At 37.2% G+C, this 18851-nt stretch overlaps 1 long non-coding RNA gene across 1 annotated transcript in view; it reads left to right on the plus strand.

Annotated features, from left to right (window-relative positions):
* LOC132528792 (uncharacterized) overlaps window positions 1-13952 on the plus strand; it is a 738513-nt gene extending 724561 nt beyond the window's left edge. The window contains exon 3 of the long non-coding RNA XR_009543299.1: window positions 13841-13952. This is a non-coding gene — a long non-coding RNA (uncharacterized LOC132528792). The remainder of the gene's footprint in view (window positions 1-13840) is intronic.
* The last annotated feature ends 4899 nt before the right edge of the window (window positions 13953-18851 follow it).

The following is an 18851-nucleotide window of genomic DNA, read 5'->3' on the forward strand; positions in this document are numbered from 1 at the left end:
TTTAGAAATTTAGATTTTTATTTTTTTTGAAACAACCATTATTGAAGCTGAAAATTCTTAAACTTTTTTGCTCTCCAAATAATTTATGCAGTGCACTTGACTTTACCTAGCTTCTTGGGTTAAAACACGTAATTATGGTTTAGTACAAAAGCTATCCATTGTTATGTACTTTTTTAGCTTATTTTGATTGTGGTTGCATATTGGGCTGCTGTCACCTGATTTCTCCAGCTGTGGTTTTCAAGGATTTCCAGTTTCTTGTTTCATTTTTTTAAATGAAAATAATGGTTCTCTTTATTAATTAAAAATCCAACAAATAAAAATTTCCAAAAAATATAATAAAGAAAATGAGTCACTTGACTATCTTCCTTGCAAAGATCACTGCAGTCGACTTTCTTTTGAATACTTTTTCTTTGCTCATATTCTGATATATTATTTTCCTAAAAGGAAAAAAAAATACAGATATGATTCTTGACTTGGGAAGAGTCTGGGAGGAAAGGAGTGGTGTGGTTGGTGATTCAGAACCATCTGGGGATCTTTCTCAAAGTACACATGATTCCCCACCTTATTCAAACCTGATTCCTGAAAAGGCAAATCAAAATGAGTGGGGGGAGAGAAGAGTGAATGATATATCCCACCTTAGCCTATCATTATCCTACCATTCCCACCTCTCCATTTGAGAATTATTGTTCTAACGCCACTTTGTAATCTTTTTTCTCATTTACTCTATGTTGTAAACATTTCTCTGTACCAATGACCAAGTATCAAATATTCAGTCAAAGAGAGATGTCTATAACATATTTTAAATGGAGAAAAAGAAATTAGAGGTTAGCACAACATTGTAAATCAGCTATACTTCAATTAAAAAAATTTTTTTTCAGAAATTACAGAACAGAGTGTTCAATATGTTGTCATTTATGTTAATGCTATACATATATATATATATATATATATATATATAACGTTTTGAGGGGGTGTTTGTTAATAGGATTTATCTCTGGAGCTTTTGGGTATTGGGGTGTTGGGGGCATCTTCACTCTTGTATGATTTGAGACTGCGGAGAGTTTTATGCAACAAAAAAGAGATTGTGTTTTGGAAAAGACGAATATAGATGTAGAAAATCATTTTAATAGCAACTTAATACTGTGTGGATCAACTATAATTTTTAAAGTAGTCTCCTTTTTCTCTTTTAAAAACATTGTGAATAATGCTGATTTCAATATTGATGTATCTACCTCTTGTATCTATCTCTTAGTGCACTTGTTTGTTCTTAAACAGAATTCCTGATCAGGGAAAGGGTAAAGAGAAGGCATGTGGAATACTTGAAATCCGTTGTCAGATTACTGTCTGAAAAAAAACACTCATTTGTTTCCACCAATGGACATGTCCACTTTCTCACAACTTTATCAACAGTGGGTATTTTCAATTCTTTTCACCTTTGAAAATCTAATACGTATGTGAAAAATGTAATTGAAGTTTGCATTTCTTTGATTACAAACGAGGGAGAATGTTTATTCATACATTTATTGATCATATACATTTCTTTGGTGAGTTGCCTGTTTAGGGTCTTTGCTCACCTTTCTGTTGGGGTGTACATATTTTTATTATTAATTTGTAAATGCGTCTCATATCTTAGGTGTATTAATGATTGCTATATATCAATAACATGAAACTTGTGAGCAGTTTGCCATTAGTCTGTATAGGTTTTCTTTTGATTACAGAAGTGTATATGCTTATCCATTTACCTATTCATCCTGTTCTGTATGATTGGCTTTCTTGATGCAAAGTTATAAACAATTTACTTTTATTAATATTATCATTTCTTATATGCATTTAAATCTTTAATCCATCTGAAATATATTTAGGTGTTATTGCTTCCATTTAAGGCAAACATTATTTTGCAATAATTTGACCTTAATTTCTAAGTATTCAACAAAGTCCAAGTGGCATTACACTGATACTGTAATAAGTCACTTTGTATTTATTCTTCTTATTTGTTTAATGCTATTAAAATATAGTGTTCTACCTCATTCTTTCTCACACTCTTTTTCCTCTTCCTCTTGTAGTCAGTTGTAAGCAGGGTCTTTTAATCATGCATACAGTATAGATGTTTTGTAAAATAGGGAGGTATTAATTTATTCTGTTTCCCTATATTCCACATATGAAATGTGGGGATTAATGGTTATTTCAAAAGTGATTTAAAATATCGCATAAACTGCCTCTTGGTTTGCCATAGTGTCTGACACATTGCAGGCTTTTGATAAGGGTTTTGGGAATGGCTAGATTGACAAACCAAACAAAATATTCAAATCGTAGCCAATAAATGGCACTAAAATCTCACAAACAATGTGATGTTTATACTGCTGTTCAGCCCAAGCTTGTTAACCCTTCATTTATTCACTTTGCCATGATATTGGTAAGCAATTTATTTAGCACCATGGACTTTCTGATCTCCATTTGTCATAGGGGTCATTTTTAATCACCTCTCACAAGATTGTTGGAAGAGTAGCAAGATAAGATTCTGAAAGTGTTTTGAAAGAAAATAACGTTTTACATGAAAATATGCTGTAATATAAACAAATAGCAATGGCTGTGGATGGTCTGCTGCTGCTATAAAAACAAATAAGAGCATGATAGCCAATCAGCGTGTTTCCAACTGGCCTATAAAGGGTTGTGATTTCAATTCTGAAACAAAAATGAATTCCCCACACAAAAATTCATGAAGACAAGTATCACCTGTCCTGCCAGACCACAGTGAGGAAGAGACTGGTTGCAAGTTAGGTATTTCCTGTGGGCTCAGCTGTATCTATGATTATAAGTGGTGAGTATTCATTCTTCAGAGTTGATGTGTGTTGATGACACGTCTGCCCTCTGTGGCTCGGCTCCAGGGCTCTCCACATCACAGCCAAGCCATGATAGGAAGAACTGCATTGTATAATAATGACTTACCTCACCTCCTTCTGACATAATATCTCATACTCTCATGGGGCTTTGTAGTCATATGGCAATTTTATGCCTCACAGAGTTTCAGGGAAGAAGGTAAGTTTCATTACTATGTGTGAGTTATGGTAATATGTGCCATACTAATTTTTTGTTAAAAAAGCTAATTTACAGGAGACTGACTTGGCAAAGTTAAAGATATATGCCCCACAAGCACCGCCTCAAATGGCAAAATCAGTATCAGAACTCAGGTTTACCCACAAGTATTTATTTCGAAACCACTATGTGTCCACAACTGTGATGCCTGCAAGAGCCACTTGTTTTCCTTTAAGAACCTTCATAATCTGAAGCTTTACCCTCTTTAGAGGGTAAAGACAAAACTCAAAAGTAGGTGTAATATAACAATCCCAGTACACCTCAAGGGTTGTAACTACCTTCATGTGTAAATCAATACACCTGAAGAACCAGATGCTTAGACCAAACTCAGGCACCGCAGACTCACTCACATCCTCACATGATGGAGACACTTGGGAATCCTGGATTCCCTCTTGGGGGGAGATTTTAAGCTGTTTCTCAATGGCCGTGCTATTGGATTATTGGATAGTATAATTCTTTGTAGCACAACAGTGGTAGATAGAAGGGGGAACTCAGCATAAAAACTATAGCATCCCCACACCTTCCCAATGCCCCCTTTGTACTGAGTGGATACATTTCCAAATGCCCCCTTAGGGGTGGGCTCCACCCCAGGTGAAAACCACTGGTCTGTGAGATTCCAAGAATTTACTTTATTTCATTAGCTCATTTTAGCTGTGACAATCCACAGGGAGTCACAGAAAGCGAAATTTTATTTGGTTACGAGTGATTGTGATTATCCATCCATGCTTCTGACCTTCACGGCAGGTCATTCCATTTTTGAAACAACTCAAACTGTTAAAAAATTTCTTAAAATAAGGAAACAATGACTTCTGGCCCAACACATGGATTGAACTCTTGCACACTGTAACCAAACCTCACACGAAACAGAGTAAATGGATAAAAAGCTCACAAGGACCATGAAAACAGGAGAGGAGATGACATTGGGTGTAAAGTCAAGCCTGACCATATCACTACCTACTCAAAACTCATTAATGTCTTCCCATCTCACTCAAAGTCCACAGTCCTTGCCAAGGCTACAAAGACCCTGCACAAATACTGTCATCACTTTTATTCTGTGACATCACCTCCTCCTTTCCCACCACACTGACCTCCTTGCTATTCCTTACAAGCTAGTGTTCCTGCTTCAGGTTCTTTGCATTTGAATGAACCGTATCTGCTTATCTCCTTCCCTAACTTTCTTCAGGCTTCTGTTCAAATGCTACCTTTCGGAAGAGTCCTTCTCTGCACATGCCACGTAAAATAGCACTCCCGTCACTCATCTCTCTCATCCTAATTTATTTTTCTTTATAGCATTTATTGCCATTAGACACCTTTTATATTTTTGTTTATTGTCTGTCTCCTCCTCTAGAACATAAGCTCTAGAAGGGCAGGGGCAAAATGATGTCAATGAACTGAATGGGTCAAGGAACGTCAAGAAATTTTTTTTCAAAAATGGAAAACACGTAAGTAAAAGAGGTAATTGACACAATCGAGAAGAGAGAGCTGACACCTAAGTATCTGTAGATGGAATGGCAGCAGAAACCAGCCAAGTCATACTGCAGAGCCTTGAAAAGTCTTAGAAATTGGAGGCACCAGAGACCCCAGAAGAAGAGAGTGGATAGTAGATTTGAAAAACAAGGTGGTGAGGATCAGCTGAAATTCCTATAAAAGAAATTAGATCCCTGGTCCACTCTCCAACTTCATGTAACAGGCAATAAGCTCTCTTCAAGACTGACAAAAGACTAGAAACGGAACAGAAACTCAGGATGAGAGGATGTCAGGTGGTGGAAAGGCATGAGGCATCATCTACCTAAAATAGGAGATGTAAGCACAAGTCTACATTGTGAGCTGTGAGGAACCCCTCTTCCCCCCTCCCACACACATGTGGACTTTCCAATCTGATTTTTTGTACATCACTCTTAAATATGAACATGTGGTCAAATACAATACATACTTGAAGAAAGTTCCAGCATGAAAGAGAACAAAACAAAGATAAAAAGAAATTCAGAAGGTGGGACCTAATCAAACTTAAAAGCTTTTTACCCAGCAAAGGAAACCATCAACAAAATGAAAAGACAACCTATGAAATGGGAGAATATATTTGTGAATAATGTGACGAACAAGGGGTTAATATCCAAAATATACAAACAGCTCATACAACTCAATATCAATAAAACAATCCAAATGAAAAGTGGGCAGAAAACCTAAATAGACATTTCTCCAAAGAAAACATACAGACAGCCAACAGGCACATGAAAAGATGCTCAACATTGCTAATTGTTAGAGAAAAGCAAATCAAAACTACAATGAGATATCACCTCACAGTGGTCACAATGGCTATCATTGAAAAGTTTACAAATAATAAATGCTGGAGAGGGTGTGGAGAAAAGGGAACGGTCCTGCACTGTTGGTGGGAATGTAAATTGGTGAAGCCACTATGGAAACAGTATGGAGATTCATTAAAAAACTAAAAATAGGGGCTTCCCTGGTGGCGCAGTTGTTGGGAGTCCGCCTGCCGATGCAGGGGACGCGGGTTCGTGCCCCGGTCCGGGAGGATCCCACATGCCGCGGTGCGGCTGGGCCCCGTGAGCCATGGCCACTGAGCCTGCGCGTCTGGAGCCTGTGCTCCGCAACGGGAGAGGCCACAACGGTGAGAGGCCCGCGTGTCCCAAAAAAAACAAAAAAACTAAAAATAGAATTACCATATGACCCAGGAATCCCACTCCTGGGGATATATCCAGAAAAGACGAAAACTCTAGTTGGAAAAGCTACATGCACCCCAATGTTAATAACAGCACTATATACGATAGCCAAGACATGGTAACAACACAAATGCCCATCAACAGACAATTGGTTTAAGATGTGGTGTGTGTGTGTGTGTGTATATATATATTTATATATATACACATACATATATATATATATATATATATGCAATGGAATATTACTCAGGCATAAAAAAGAATGAAATATTGCCATTTGTAGCAACATAGATGGACTTAGACAATATCATACTAAGTGAAGTAAATCAGACAGGCAAATATTATATAATATCACTTATATGTGGAGTCTAAAAAATAATACAAATGAATCTATATACAAAACAGAAATAGACTCACAGACATAGAAAACAAACTTATGATTACCAAAGGGGAAAAGGGAGGGAGGGATAAATTAGGAGTATGGGATTAACATATACAACTACTATGCATAAAATAGGTAATCCATAAGGATTTACTGTATAGCACAGGGAATTATACCCAATATCCTGTAAAAACCTGTAATAGAAAATAATCTGAAATTTATATATATATATATATATGAATCACTTTGCTGTATACCTGAAACTAACACAATGTTGTAAATCAGCTATACTTCAACAGAAAAAAAAAAAAAGAAGAAATTCAGAGGGAACAGGTATTTCAGGGAGGAGAAAAAATGCACTTAAAAATTATTAATATGCTTAGGGAAATAAGAGAAAAAATAGGTTGCTGTTTTAAAAGGATGCATTTAGAGGATAAGAAAAATGTACTGTGAATGAAAAATATTATAGAAGAAATAAAAATTCAATAGAAAAGTTGCATATAAAAATATAGATTTGCAAGATAAAGAGATGGAAAACATCAAAGAACATAGAAGAAATTTAAAAGATCAGTCTAAACAGTCCAGGTAATAAGAGTTCCAGAAATAGATACAGAAGGGAGAAGAAATTATCCAAGAAATAAATTAAGAAGGTTTCCCAGTACTGAGATATATAAATTTCTATTTTGAAAAACCCCCTCAAATTGCTTCCACAGGGAATGAAAAATGATCCTCATCAAAACAGGTCATCGGGCTTCCCTGGTGGCACAGTGGTTGAGAGTCCGCCTGCCGATGCAGGGGACACGGGTTCGTGCCCCGGTCCGGGAAGATCCCACATGCCGCGGAGCGGCTGGGCCCGTGAGCCATGGCGGCTAGGCCTGCGCGTCCGGAGCCTGTGTTCCGCGGCGGGAGAGGCCACAGCAGTAAGAGGCCCGCGTACCGCAAAAAAAAAACCAAACAGGTCATCATGAAATATCAGAGTGACTATAAAAGCTTCCAAAGAGAGACATTAAAAATCAGGTCATATCTAAAGTATTAGGAATCAAAATAGCAACAGATTTCTCAACAATCCTAGAAGCTAGAAGGCAGCTAGAAGGCACCTCAAAAATTCTGAAGGCTAAATAGTTTCCAACTTAGAATTTTAAACTGAACCAAATTTTCACTCAAGTCCGAAAGTAAAGAAATTTTCTTACGTGAAAGGTGTAATAGTAAGGATGAGGTTATTCCTGAAAATGAGGAATATTCAAAGTACATTAAAAAAAAAAGGAATTGTTAAATTACCTGATATGTCTGAGATTGTATTCACAGCAGTTTTATAGGTAGATCAGGTAGAAATTTGAGTGTACATTAATAATAGATACCTAGAAAACAAAGAAATTGAGACAAACAAACAAACATGGTATGTGTTACCTCTAAGGAAATCCAAAAAGTCACACAATAAAGGAAAGGTAATAATACCCATCATGACTCTGTGGTGAACAGAATGGATAAACTAGACACTGAATATAATGTAACTCTCCTAGGAGAAGAGGAGGAAAATGGTGAAATGTGTGTGTGTGTGTGTGTGTGTGTGTGTGTGTGTGAAATAAAAGCAGCATTCTTATCTCCCATATTTGGAAGTCAGTGAATACATTCTAATATTGAAATACAAGAAAAGAAAGGAAAAAATATCACCATAAGCATGTTATTCAGAAATACCAGAAGAAATAGCTAGAAGAGTTAAAGGATGCAGGATTTGGGTTGGAGAGGGGCTAGGTGTAGGTAGCTACTATTTTCCATAGTCATTCCTCTAGTGCTGTTTGAGTTTTTAGATTATGTTCCTACAGTACTTTGATTTAAAAGTAATAGAAGAGGGGGTGGCTAAGAAAGACAAAAGAAATTCAAACCTTTTCTCTTAAGGGTACTTTGCAGCTATTATTTCCCTATCCCTGCCTGTAATAGTAGAAGTAGAGAAGGTTTCCAAGGATTCTCAAAATTAATGGTCCATTGGTAGAATTATTATTATTATTATTAGGCAACCAACATTATTTGAGCAGGCACTGTGTGCCAGGATTGCTTAATTTAATCCTCAAACGGTCCAGAGAGTTCGGCTGTATTATTACCCCTACTGTACGTGAGGAATCTGAAGCTTGGAGCAGCTTACATAACTTGCCCAAGGTAGCACGGCGAGTGAAAAACAATTCAGTAAAGCAACAGAGTTCAAAAGAGCACCTCATCTATTAACTTACATCACAGGTGTCCATCTGACCTGTGAATATGATTTATCCTTCAAAAACTCCAGTAAACTTAAGGCAAGCGCAATTTAGACATTTGTAGCACCTTTAATCTATGCCTGATCGGACATCCAAGAAGTTTCCCACAGACAGCCCTGCCTGTATACTTCAGGCCTGACCTTCGGCACCCAAGGTTCTGGTCTCTTCTGAATTGAGCATGCCAAGAACACAATTATGTGAAATGATGTCAGTGCTTTCGCAGTATAAATATTGCAGAGGCTTTAGGGCTCCCTCAATAAAAGTTCATATTTACAAGGGCTTTAGTGAAATGTCAAATGATGTAATTATCAACTCTCTGTCATGTCTGATGAAGATATACATCTAAAGAGGCCAAAGAAATAGTGAAGATGGAAGATGAAAGAAGGTGGATTATCCAATTTGCTTTTTCAGTCTTCACCTTTTCCCAACCAGTATTGAAAAGCGCTAAGCTCATTTCCTTATGACTAACTTCGAGTAGAGTAACAAAGTGGGAGTATTAATTTTCTTAGTGCCTTTCCATTCCTCCTTTCAGATGTCCCCAATTTTTCTGACCATCTTTTCTCTCACAAAACAATGTACTCTTCCAGCGTTTCCTCCTAGATTTTTATAAGGTTATGGGACACTAACCCTGGTAACCCCATGACTTTGGCTTTGAACAGGGCTTTCCTGGGGACTCAAGGCCAATAGCACACTTTCCATAATGGCAATTACATATTTTTATTCAAAGAATGGACTCATTTGACAATTTGAATAGAAAAGAGAGGGGGTAGTACAGAAACAGAAACAGAAAGCTTGAAGGAAGCATTTTATCATTAAAAAGTAGGACTAGTTTCTAATTTGGATGAGGGGATGGATTTGGTACCGTTAAACCATAATGTTGAATACTGGGAGAGGAATCAGCTTTTTGAAGGAAGACAGGAGTTCTTTTTGATGAAGTGGAGTTCTGCAGAACATCCAGATGAAGATGTCTGATAGGACTTTGTCCTGTTCAGGGCAATTTGGTAGCAGAATTCAGGAGATGCCACTGGAATCCAAACTAGGGGGACAGGACTTAGAACAGTTTCAGTCTTCTTCAGGGTGCGGTACCATAGTCTGAACCGAAAAGACTTTTTCCAGACATCAAGGGATGAACAGAAATAGCTCAACCCTCTGATTTAGTTTCACTGCCTCCTTCTACCCTTCCGAGCTATCCCTACTAATTATCCTCATTTGTTTCTGCTTTAATTGCTTTTCTGACTCACTGTTTACCCCAGGCTGGGGCTTACAGATACCATGCTGCCACTCAGCCCTGTACCCACAGAAGACATTGCTGATTGAAGAAAAGCTTCCCCCGCTGAGTCAGGTGATCAACAATGCTCCCCATCTGGTGTTCCCAGCAGCAACCACCAGGCAGAGCTAGCACAAGGGATGAAACCCACCTCTCTCCTTTGTCCTTGCCCAGGCCTAAGTTCTCCAATGTGGAACCAATTATTTGTGGGGTTGGGTGTTTTTTTTTGAGATCTCTTTTTCCTCTCATTTTCTAAACATGCTTACACAATTTTTGACATTTCTGCCCATCCTTGGTTACCAGTCCTTATCTGGGGTTTCCAATTTCCAAATCAAGGCCACAGATTCAACAAATTGGAATTATGGGAGCACAGCAGAAAGGTCATGGGCTGTGAACTCAGACAGACGTGGGTTCAAGTCCTTGCTCCATTACCTGCAAATCTTGTGACTTGGGCATGTCACCTGACCTCCCTGAACCTGTGTTTCCACAACTGTAACATGGTGAAAATAATATCCACCTTTCAGGATTGTTTGGAGTTTAACTAATTTACATAAAACTTGGTACATAGCACTTGGTCAATAAATAGTTATTTTTATTACTGGAGCAGCCTCCATTTCATGCAGTTCCTCCAGAACACTTTAAGCTCCCTGAGGGCCAGCTGTGTGCTTTATTTATCTTTGTGTCTTTCACGAGGCCTACTATAACATAGGTCCTCAATATGCCCTCAATGCATTCTTCTTGAAGAAATGGATAAATTACTTGATAGTTTGGGGGGGATAGGGATCCATTCTTCTTATTTTAAATAAACCAGGGTGTATCATAGCATAGGAAGCAAGGGATTATCTTCAAAATAATCAGAGCTCATTTATTGAGCCCTCAGCGTATGCTGGGCCTTCTTGTGAGCACTTCATTTGAATTAACTCATTCCATCCTCACAACAGCCCCGTAAAGAGATAATACTATTATTATCCCCACATAACAAATTGAAGTAATTGAAGCAGAAGGATAGGCTGCTCGTTCAAGGTCACCCAGCTAGTAAGTGGTGGCTCAGGGATTCAAGATCAGACCATTTGGCTTCAAGAACCTATATTATTAACCTCTACACCATACATAGGGGAAACCTGAAAAAAATTCTGCTTCTGGCTGACCTGCTCAGGTTTTGTCCCTCACCTTTGGTCTTCACTCTTGGCTGTGGTTAGGTCTACTTTGGTGGAAAAATTGGAGAAGCTGTGCCTAAAGAAATCTAAGCACGAACATCCAAGCACTAGCAACTTGCTGTTAGCAAGACAACAAATTTCTAACATTTAAGATAGATTCAGAACATTTCCTTCAAACAAAACCGAAAAACTTAACTTCAAATAAGAAAGCCACACTAGTTTGTAGAAAGACTCTCATGTTCCTTGTTCCCAAGGTCTAACTGAAAATTTGTTTACAAACATAAACTGATGACTTACACATGTCGTTATCCATTTTCCCAGATTTGATTTATCCGTCTTCACATACAAATATATCCACCTTCATATGTGGTTTTTTGCATGCTTATGAGTGCACCTGGAATTATGACACAAGAGATTGAACAGGTAGGGGCTACAGTGGGTGGTAAAGTGGGGATGTACAAAGAGATAAACAGAAAATGAGGTTTAACTTATTCCCTCACACACTCTTGCCTCCCTTTGTCTTTGCTGCTTGCTTCCTGCAGGGGAAGATTCCTCAGGGGAAACTTTGTAAACAGGCCCTTTCTCCAGCTCAGCTGCACTAAAAATGCTGTTATTGTGTGTCCAGGCTTAGCAGGTTTGGGAGAGTTCTTCAATAATCTGCTAAACGACCTCATGAATTCTTTGAGGGGTAGCTACAGTTTTTTTATTTCTTCTTGAAAATTTTTCTTAATCATCTTTTGCTGTGCTGTAGTTTTGTTGTTGTTGTTTCATTACTTTGTTTTCGGATATTTCATGATTAATCAAGGAAAAGGCCAGAGATAGAAATTGAGCAGAAGCTTCAAGCCCCATCTAGTGTAGAACTTAACCCTTTCACTCTCTGAAGTCAACCTTTCTGCAGTACCAGCAATGACCAGAACTCACATCTTTACTGGCTGAGCTGTAGATGAACAGGGCAAAGTTCTTGTCCAGGGTGAAAGAACTGAAGCATATCTAGGGGCAAGGCCGAGATGAAGAGCAAGTTGGTGTCAGAGTAGAAAGAACAGCAGGCTGAAAATCAGAAATACTAGACCTTACCCCTTACCATTAACTAAAATTGGGAAATTCACTTCCTCTCTTGACTTTGATTTCCTCATTTGTAAAATAATAATAAATGCGTGATAATAGCTAACATTTAATGAGAACTCACTGAAGATGTCAGGCACTGTTCTACTCTCAAATGGATTAACTCATTTTATCTTTATAATAGCACTATGAGATTGGTACTATAATATCCTCATTTTGAAGTTGAGAAAACTAAATGACAAAGGGATTAAGTAACTTGCTCAAGGTTTCAATTCTAAACTCACGTTAGCTCTGAGACTTTTGAAGGCATGCTTTGTAGAGATACAAAAGAATTTAAAAACCCAAGTTTACTAAGGTTAGTTGGACTTGCATTTCATTAAAAATCTTTAGTTTGCATGTATAATCTATTTCCTTTGGGTGGAGTTTATCAATTTTACATGGTTGTAAAGGACCAACTTTAATTATAGTCCCAAACTCAAGAGCAATTTGACACGGAGTAGGAAACATTTTAAATATTCACATACTTTGATTTACTAGATGGAATAATAATAATAACTAACATTTATCAGAAGACTTAAATGGATCCAGTCACTGTGCAGAGCACTCTATACATACTATCTCATTTAATCCTCACTCACTCCTAAAATGACAGTCTGATGGGATATTATCCTCATTTTACAGAGGGGTCAAAAAACTTGCCCACAGTCACACAACTTAGCAAAAACCTCAGGATTTAATCCAGTCACAGTCTTGCTCCAAAACCTTCATACTTAACTTCTCTACGTGGAAGGAAAGTAAAATAATAAAAGATGGATTTGGGGAGGAAGGTAAACACTGGAGTGCTGTATTAAGTGTTTTAAAACCTGCTCAAAGGTTTAGAATGGCAAAATTAAGATGTGAACAAAAACCAGTCCATAATGACTACTGATCTTTGCCAATTTAAGCATATCATTAGCATTAAAATTAATTTTCCATTATCTATGTCATCTAGGACTTGGAAGAGCACAAGGAATTCTAATTCTCAGAAGAAACTCAGACCTCATTTTAGTCAGTAGTCTCAGCCTTTTCCCTGACCAGACATTTTACAGAACAGCCTAGTTATTACAGTTTGTCAAATGGAATGCTATGGAATTTTGTGAGTTCTTTTTTCCTCTTTGATTTAAGCTGCAGTATAAGGTGTACTCAAAGTGGATAAAAGTGTATTTGGACAATGAAAGTTGGGGGAAACATGACCTGTGCCTGGATACTATTTCAGATGAATAAGTAATTCCTTGTTAATTTGTTTGCCAAAATTCCTCTAAAATCTGTAACATGTCGGATTCCATGTTAACCATTTTTTTTATTTTCATATTTCTGCTTTAAAATGTGGAGAGTTGAGCAAGTTTGAAGGCCAGTTACAAAGCACCCAGAGTACACTGTCTAATAGATAAAACAAGTACGTAGCAGCAAGTACAAGAAATGCAAGATAGAGTAGCCTTTTCTTTATCTAAGAAACCACAAGGTTTGGCTTTGTTCTGAGCTATTTCATACTACCCATTATAGAAGCATTGTTTCATGGTCATGACAGCAAAAAAGGTCAGGATATTCCCTACAGAAATGTAAATATGCATTGCTGAAGACAGTTGGGTGTCTTCTTTATAAGCACGAAGGAATGGGAAAGATTTGTTTTTTTTAATCTGATGCTTCCATCAAATTCTTGCTATAAACATATGATGGGCTGTAGCAAATTAACATTTAAACACTGGGTTTGTGTACTTTTTTTGTTTGTCTTATAGCCACAAAGAAAACCCACCTTTTCTTAGTTTTTAGTATCATGAATCACAGACCTATTATTTCCTCCTTCCCATCTACATTTTACAATTTTCAGACAAATAGCACTGTCTCCAGAAAAGCAGTAATTTCATTTCTGCCAGTTATGTTCTTTGTTCACTTTCTCCTTGACTTCCCAGAACCATATAACTGAAAGGAACACTGAGAAATCATCTGGACCAACCATCCCATGAAGGCATTTTATAACATCTACTTCATGGATTGATAAGACATCCTCTATCTGACATATGGTTTTCTTCCATTAAGGTAACTATGTACTTTAATTCCTCAACCAGCAAGTATTTGTTTTTATTTCATGTCAACAACTGTTACTGACCTTACGAGAATCATTATAACAACGATGGGAAAAAACATTATTCCACAGTTTTCTTATCTATAAAATAGGGGGTGATACTACTTACCTTGCAGGGTTGATAGGTCGTGCACAGAAATCCACTGAAATGGTTGAGTATCACTAACTCATCTGTAGATAAAGGAAACTAAGATTCAGAGAGGTTAAGTGGCATCACCGAATTATTCTGTGCCAGTCATAAAACTAGTAAGTGACAAAGTCTTGACCTCAGGTCTTCAAATCTCAAGTTTTTTCCTTTTGATCTCCTGCTGTTTTCCCTTCCTTCTGAATACCTCACACTTAAGTCACAGTATACATTTTATAAAATTCTTCCACATACATTCTTATTTTAATTAGATATTCTTATCTTTATTGCACAGATGAGGAAACTTGGACAGAGAAGAAATGGCTTGTCTGTAGGCATCTGGCTGGCGAGGCAGGCCAGGTCTTAGACAACTCTCTTCTGATCCCAATTTTAGTGTGTTTTTCACTGCATTGCTGCAGTCACCAGTCTTGCCTAGGAACCCACATAAACACGCATGAAACCGAGAAAAATTAAATCTTAAAACTCTGCACTATTACTTACAAGTACAATGGGAGATCAGGGTTCATGAGCTATTTTTCAAATGGTTTTCGAACTGTCTCCATCCCTACCGGTTCTGTTGTCATTTTCTTGCCCTGTATAGTTAAAACTTTCCACTTTCCTCTACCATTTTAGTCGATCTGCCTGCTTTCCCTTGAACTTCATTTGACTTGTCTATTAAATATTTCCAAGCACAAGTACTACATTCCTTTAATCCTTAAACATGGTTACCCTCATAAATGTTTAAATTTGCTTAGAACAATTTCTCTTTTTGTTAACTTGGGAGACGGATTGCTCATTATTACACTGGGTTTACATGTTCATACAGATTGTTAAATACCTTCCATGTTATCCCCCAGCTTATGTGGCTATGCAGAGACTTCTCAATGACTCAGTTCTAGTGTGTGCCAAATACTGTAGCTGTGAGCAATCATCCTCTTTAAAGGCACGTCCCTTGGCCTGCCTTTGCCTTCCACTGAAAAGCACAGCTTGGATGATTATTCTTTCCCCAGCATTTTGGCCTAGCAGAAGGTCATGTTCATTCTCTAAAGCTGCCGTTGTATTGTTTCTAACGCTAAAGTTAGGGCAAGTGAAGAAGTAGCTTCAGCAGCATGCAAGGTGTGGGACCATGCTGTCCGGGCTCAGTGTTCAGCTTGCCAAAGCTGTGTGACCATTCCTTAGCTACTCTGGGCCTGTTTCCTTGTTTGTAAAATGAGGCTCATAACACTAGCTTCCTCCTAGGATTATTGTAAGGATTCAAGGAGTCCATGAGTATAGAGTGTTTGAACACACATACCAGTATTTGTGCACTCGTATCATATTTTTAGTTAATCAGCAGAATATGGCTGGCATGGTGTAGGGAAGGTGATATGTTTTAGTTAGTTCATTGAATCCTCATAAGAACCTGAAAGACCAGTGTTATTAGCCTCATTTATGATGAAGAAATCGAGGCACAGAGAATAATCAATTTGCTCAAGTTAATATGGCTAGAAAATGGTAGCGAAAGAAGGTAAACCCAGACCAGTATGATTCCTGTATGCCAAGTAATAATAATAGCTGAATATTTATTCAACGCTTATGAGACACCTGGCATGGTGCTCTTTTATCCCTCATAAAAACCTCTTAAAGTAAGCACTATCATGATACTCTTTTTACAGTTCACAAAATTGAGGCTTAGTGAGTTCTAAGAACTCACTTGAAAATTAAATCAAACTGATACTGATTCAAAATATAAATTTTTTCTGATAAGAGGAGGATCTCAAAATTAGAAGGTGAAATTGAGCAAACTCACTAATGTTTTTGGCAATAACTAATATTTAATAGAATAAAACATAACAGCAAGAAGAAAGAAACTCTCTCATGGAGGATTAAATGCGAAACAATTTAAGGATCTCTTTAATAGGTTACCTACAATGTAATACCTTTCTATATGGAGTCTGAAAAAAATCAAGTACTTCCTCTTCTAGATTACTCCATAAGCTGTATTTCACCAACTCTAAGGCGCATTCTTTCATATTGGAACATCTAAATTAAGATTCTTATTAAAATGATAGTTGGGAAAGTTTTCTCTTCTTTAGTGATACATAAGATAATAGTGCTATTTACAGTCGATGATTTCGTAAGATTCACTGGATCCTGATACTTTGTTCTCTATTGTGTGATCTCATTATTATAGCCTTCAAGGGTGTTTTTAAAAATTTAATAGCAAGCAATCTCCTTACTTGGGCTTAAATAAGGAATGAGAACTCCCACAAAATCGCCTTTTTATTCACGATGCTCCATAGTTCATCGATAGTTATAATAAATCATGAGCTGATACCACGAGGAGGGAAATAAGTGAAGGGTTTTCTCTAGACTGATTTAGGCTGGTGCTGTACAAGACAAATGGGAACCAAATAAGAAAGTCAGCATGTGGTTGAATGTTTCGTTTCTCTTCTCAAAAATTTCCTTTGGCTTCACGAAGTCACAGTTCAAACATTTTCAAGTTGTCATTTTTGAAAGATACTAATTACTCTCAAAATTCCCCTACTATATTATTTGCTTTAAGTTTCTTTTTCTGTGATCCTGATATTTTTCCAGTTCCCACCCCCGTTTAATTTTAGGCTTTTACCCACCTTTTGCAGGTGAGAGTTTTAAGGACCTCTCCTATCTCATTTGCTTGAAATAAATTTTGCATAACTCCAGGCTCCCCCCAAAAATATTCTTTCAATATAAATTTCTATCAGTGCTTTTTTATTCCTTATTTGTATAATCAGATTGTTATGCATTCTTATTCCAGCCTCTTCCCCTCTTCTCTAATATATTCAATGATGTTCAGTGTAGGTGAATAATGTAAAACACCCTCCATTCTAAGAACTGACTGTGGTCTCTTTTGTCATTGTTTCCTCATGTATTATGTGTGTGTTTTCAATTGCAACTACTTTTGCTTATTGAAAAAATCGATTTTCACACCCATCTTATGGGTTTGAGGCATACAACACAAAGTGTGAACCCTAATATAAACTATGGACTTTAGTTAATAATAATGGATAAGTATTGGTTCATTAACTGTAACAAATGTACCACAATAATAGGGGAAGCTCTGTGTGTGTGTGTGAGTGTGTGCGCGTGTAGGAACCTCTATTTCCAATCAATTTTTCTGGGAACTTAACACTGCCTGGAAAAAATTCTATTAATTAAAAAATCAATTTTCCCAAATTAAGAATATAATATAGCTCATGGCTTTATGGTCTTTAAAATCACTCCCCTTCCAGGATCAGGCACAGACCTTGTTGTCCTGGGAGAGGACATTTTTCCCCCGAGGAAATGGCCATGAAAGGCTGAAAGAAGGAAACTATGGTGATTTAATGTACAATATGCTCCCTTTCCTCACTGAGTCAGTACCATTAATGCTTCTGTAGCACTTTATGTTTTTTGACAGCTTTACAAGAGCTTAATAGCTGAGTCTCACAATACTTCTGTGAGGTAGGTGGTCAGCAAATACCTTGGTTAGTAGTTTCATTTGAACAGCAGGATGCCCCAAATAGCCAATGACAAAAGCAAGGTGAGTCAGGGAGTGGGGAGGAAAGCGGACATGGGAACATCTTCTGAGTGCCTCATTCTGTGGCGTTGGCCTTTACCAGATCAGCATGTTATGCGGTGTGTAATTATTAAAAGCCTGTTTTTCATGGGGTAGCTATTTAAAGGGAGGGAGGATTGAGCGTGAGATGACAGGACTTTGCACCACTGTGTCTTTTGTAAGCAGAAGTTGCACATGCCAATCCCCTGAGCCTAATACTGGTAGAGAGGAGGTGACCAGACAACTCCATGGAAACAGTTTCCCTAGAGGTGAAAAATAAAATGAAAATTGATGGAAAAACCCTCTCAGACTTCTTGTTTTTTAGTTAAAAATTTTTTTAATTGAAGTATAGTTGATGTACAATGTTATATGTTTCAGGTGTACAACATAGTGATTCACAATTTTAAAAGCTCATACCCCATTTTTACGGTTATTGTAAAATATTGGCTATATTCCCTGTGTTGTACAATATATCCTTGTAGCTTATTTATTTTATTTATACTTCCATACTTTAAAAATGAGAACACTACTCTCACTGTCCTATGGTGAAATCAGAAGATGTGTGCGTTTTAGAATTTAGAATTCTAGAGTTTCTTAGAATGAAAGGTGTTAATTAAAACAAAGATGTTGTGATCCAAGGCATTCCATGTTTTTCTACACTTGAAACCATTTAGTCATTTCTGAAAGAAATCAGATATTATGGGGAAAGGAGTACAGATATATAATTTTTGCCTTTATCACATTTAGAGAATACTTGTTTTAATTTTTTCCAGAGCTAGTGAAGCAGAAGAAAGTAAAAAGATATTGGTCCTTAGATCACTGGTATAAATCAGATAATCCTTACATGCATAATGGTCTCTTAGGGAGGAATAGAGAATGAATACATGGCGGCACGAATAAATGAAACATTAAATGCGAGTGAATTAATTAGCAAACAAAGATTGAAGTTGGAGAAATATCTACATTGACGTCTGCCAAGGGAAGTGTTTATGGTTGAAATAAGGCCAGGCATAGACAGAGTTATTCAATAAATTTTTTTTTTCTGGGACGTGAGCAGGAAAGTTTGCATGAGATCATTTTATGTGAAATGATATTGGCTTTACGTTCTGTCAAAGAACAATTATTTATTGAGCAATTATTTATTATGTATATGGCTGT

This window comes from Lagenorhynchus albirostris, chromosome 11 (genome assembly GCF_949774975.1).
Source record: "Lagenorhynchus albirostris chromosome 11, mLagAlb1.1, whole genome shotgun sequence".
Classification (NCBI taxonomy): domain Eukaryota; kingdom Metazoa; phylum Chordata; class Mammalia; order Artiodactyla; family Delphinidae; genus Lagenorhynchus; species Lagenorhynchus albirostris.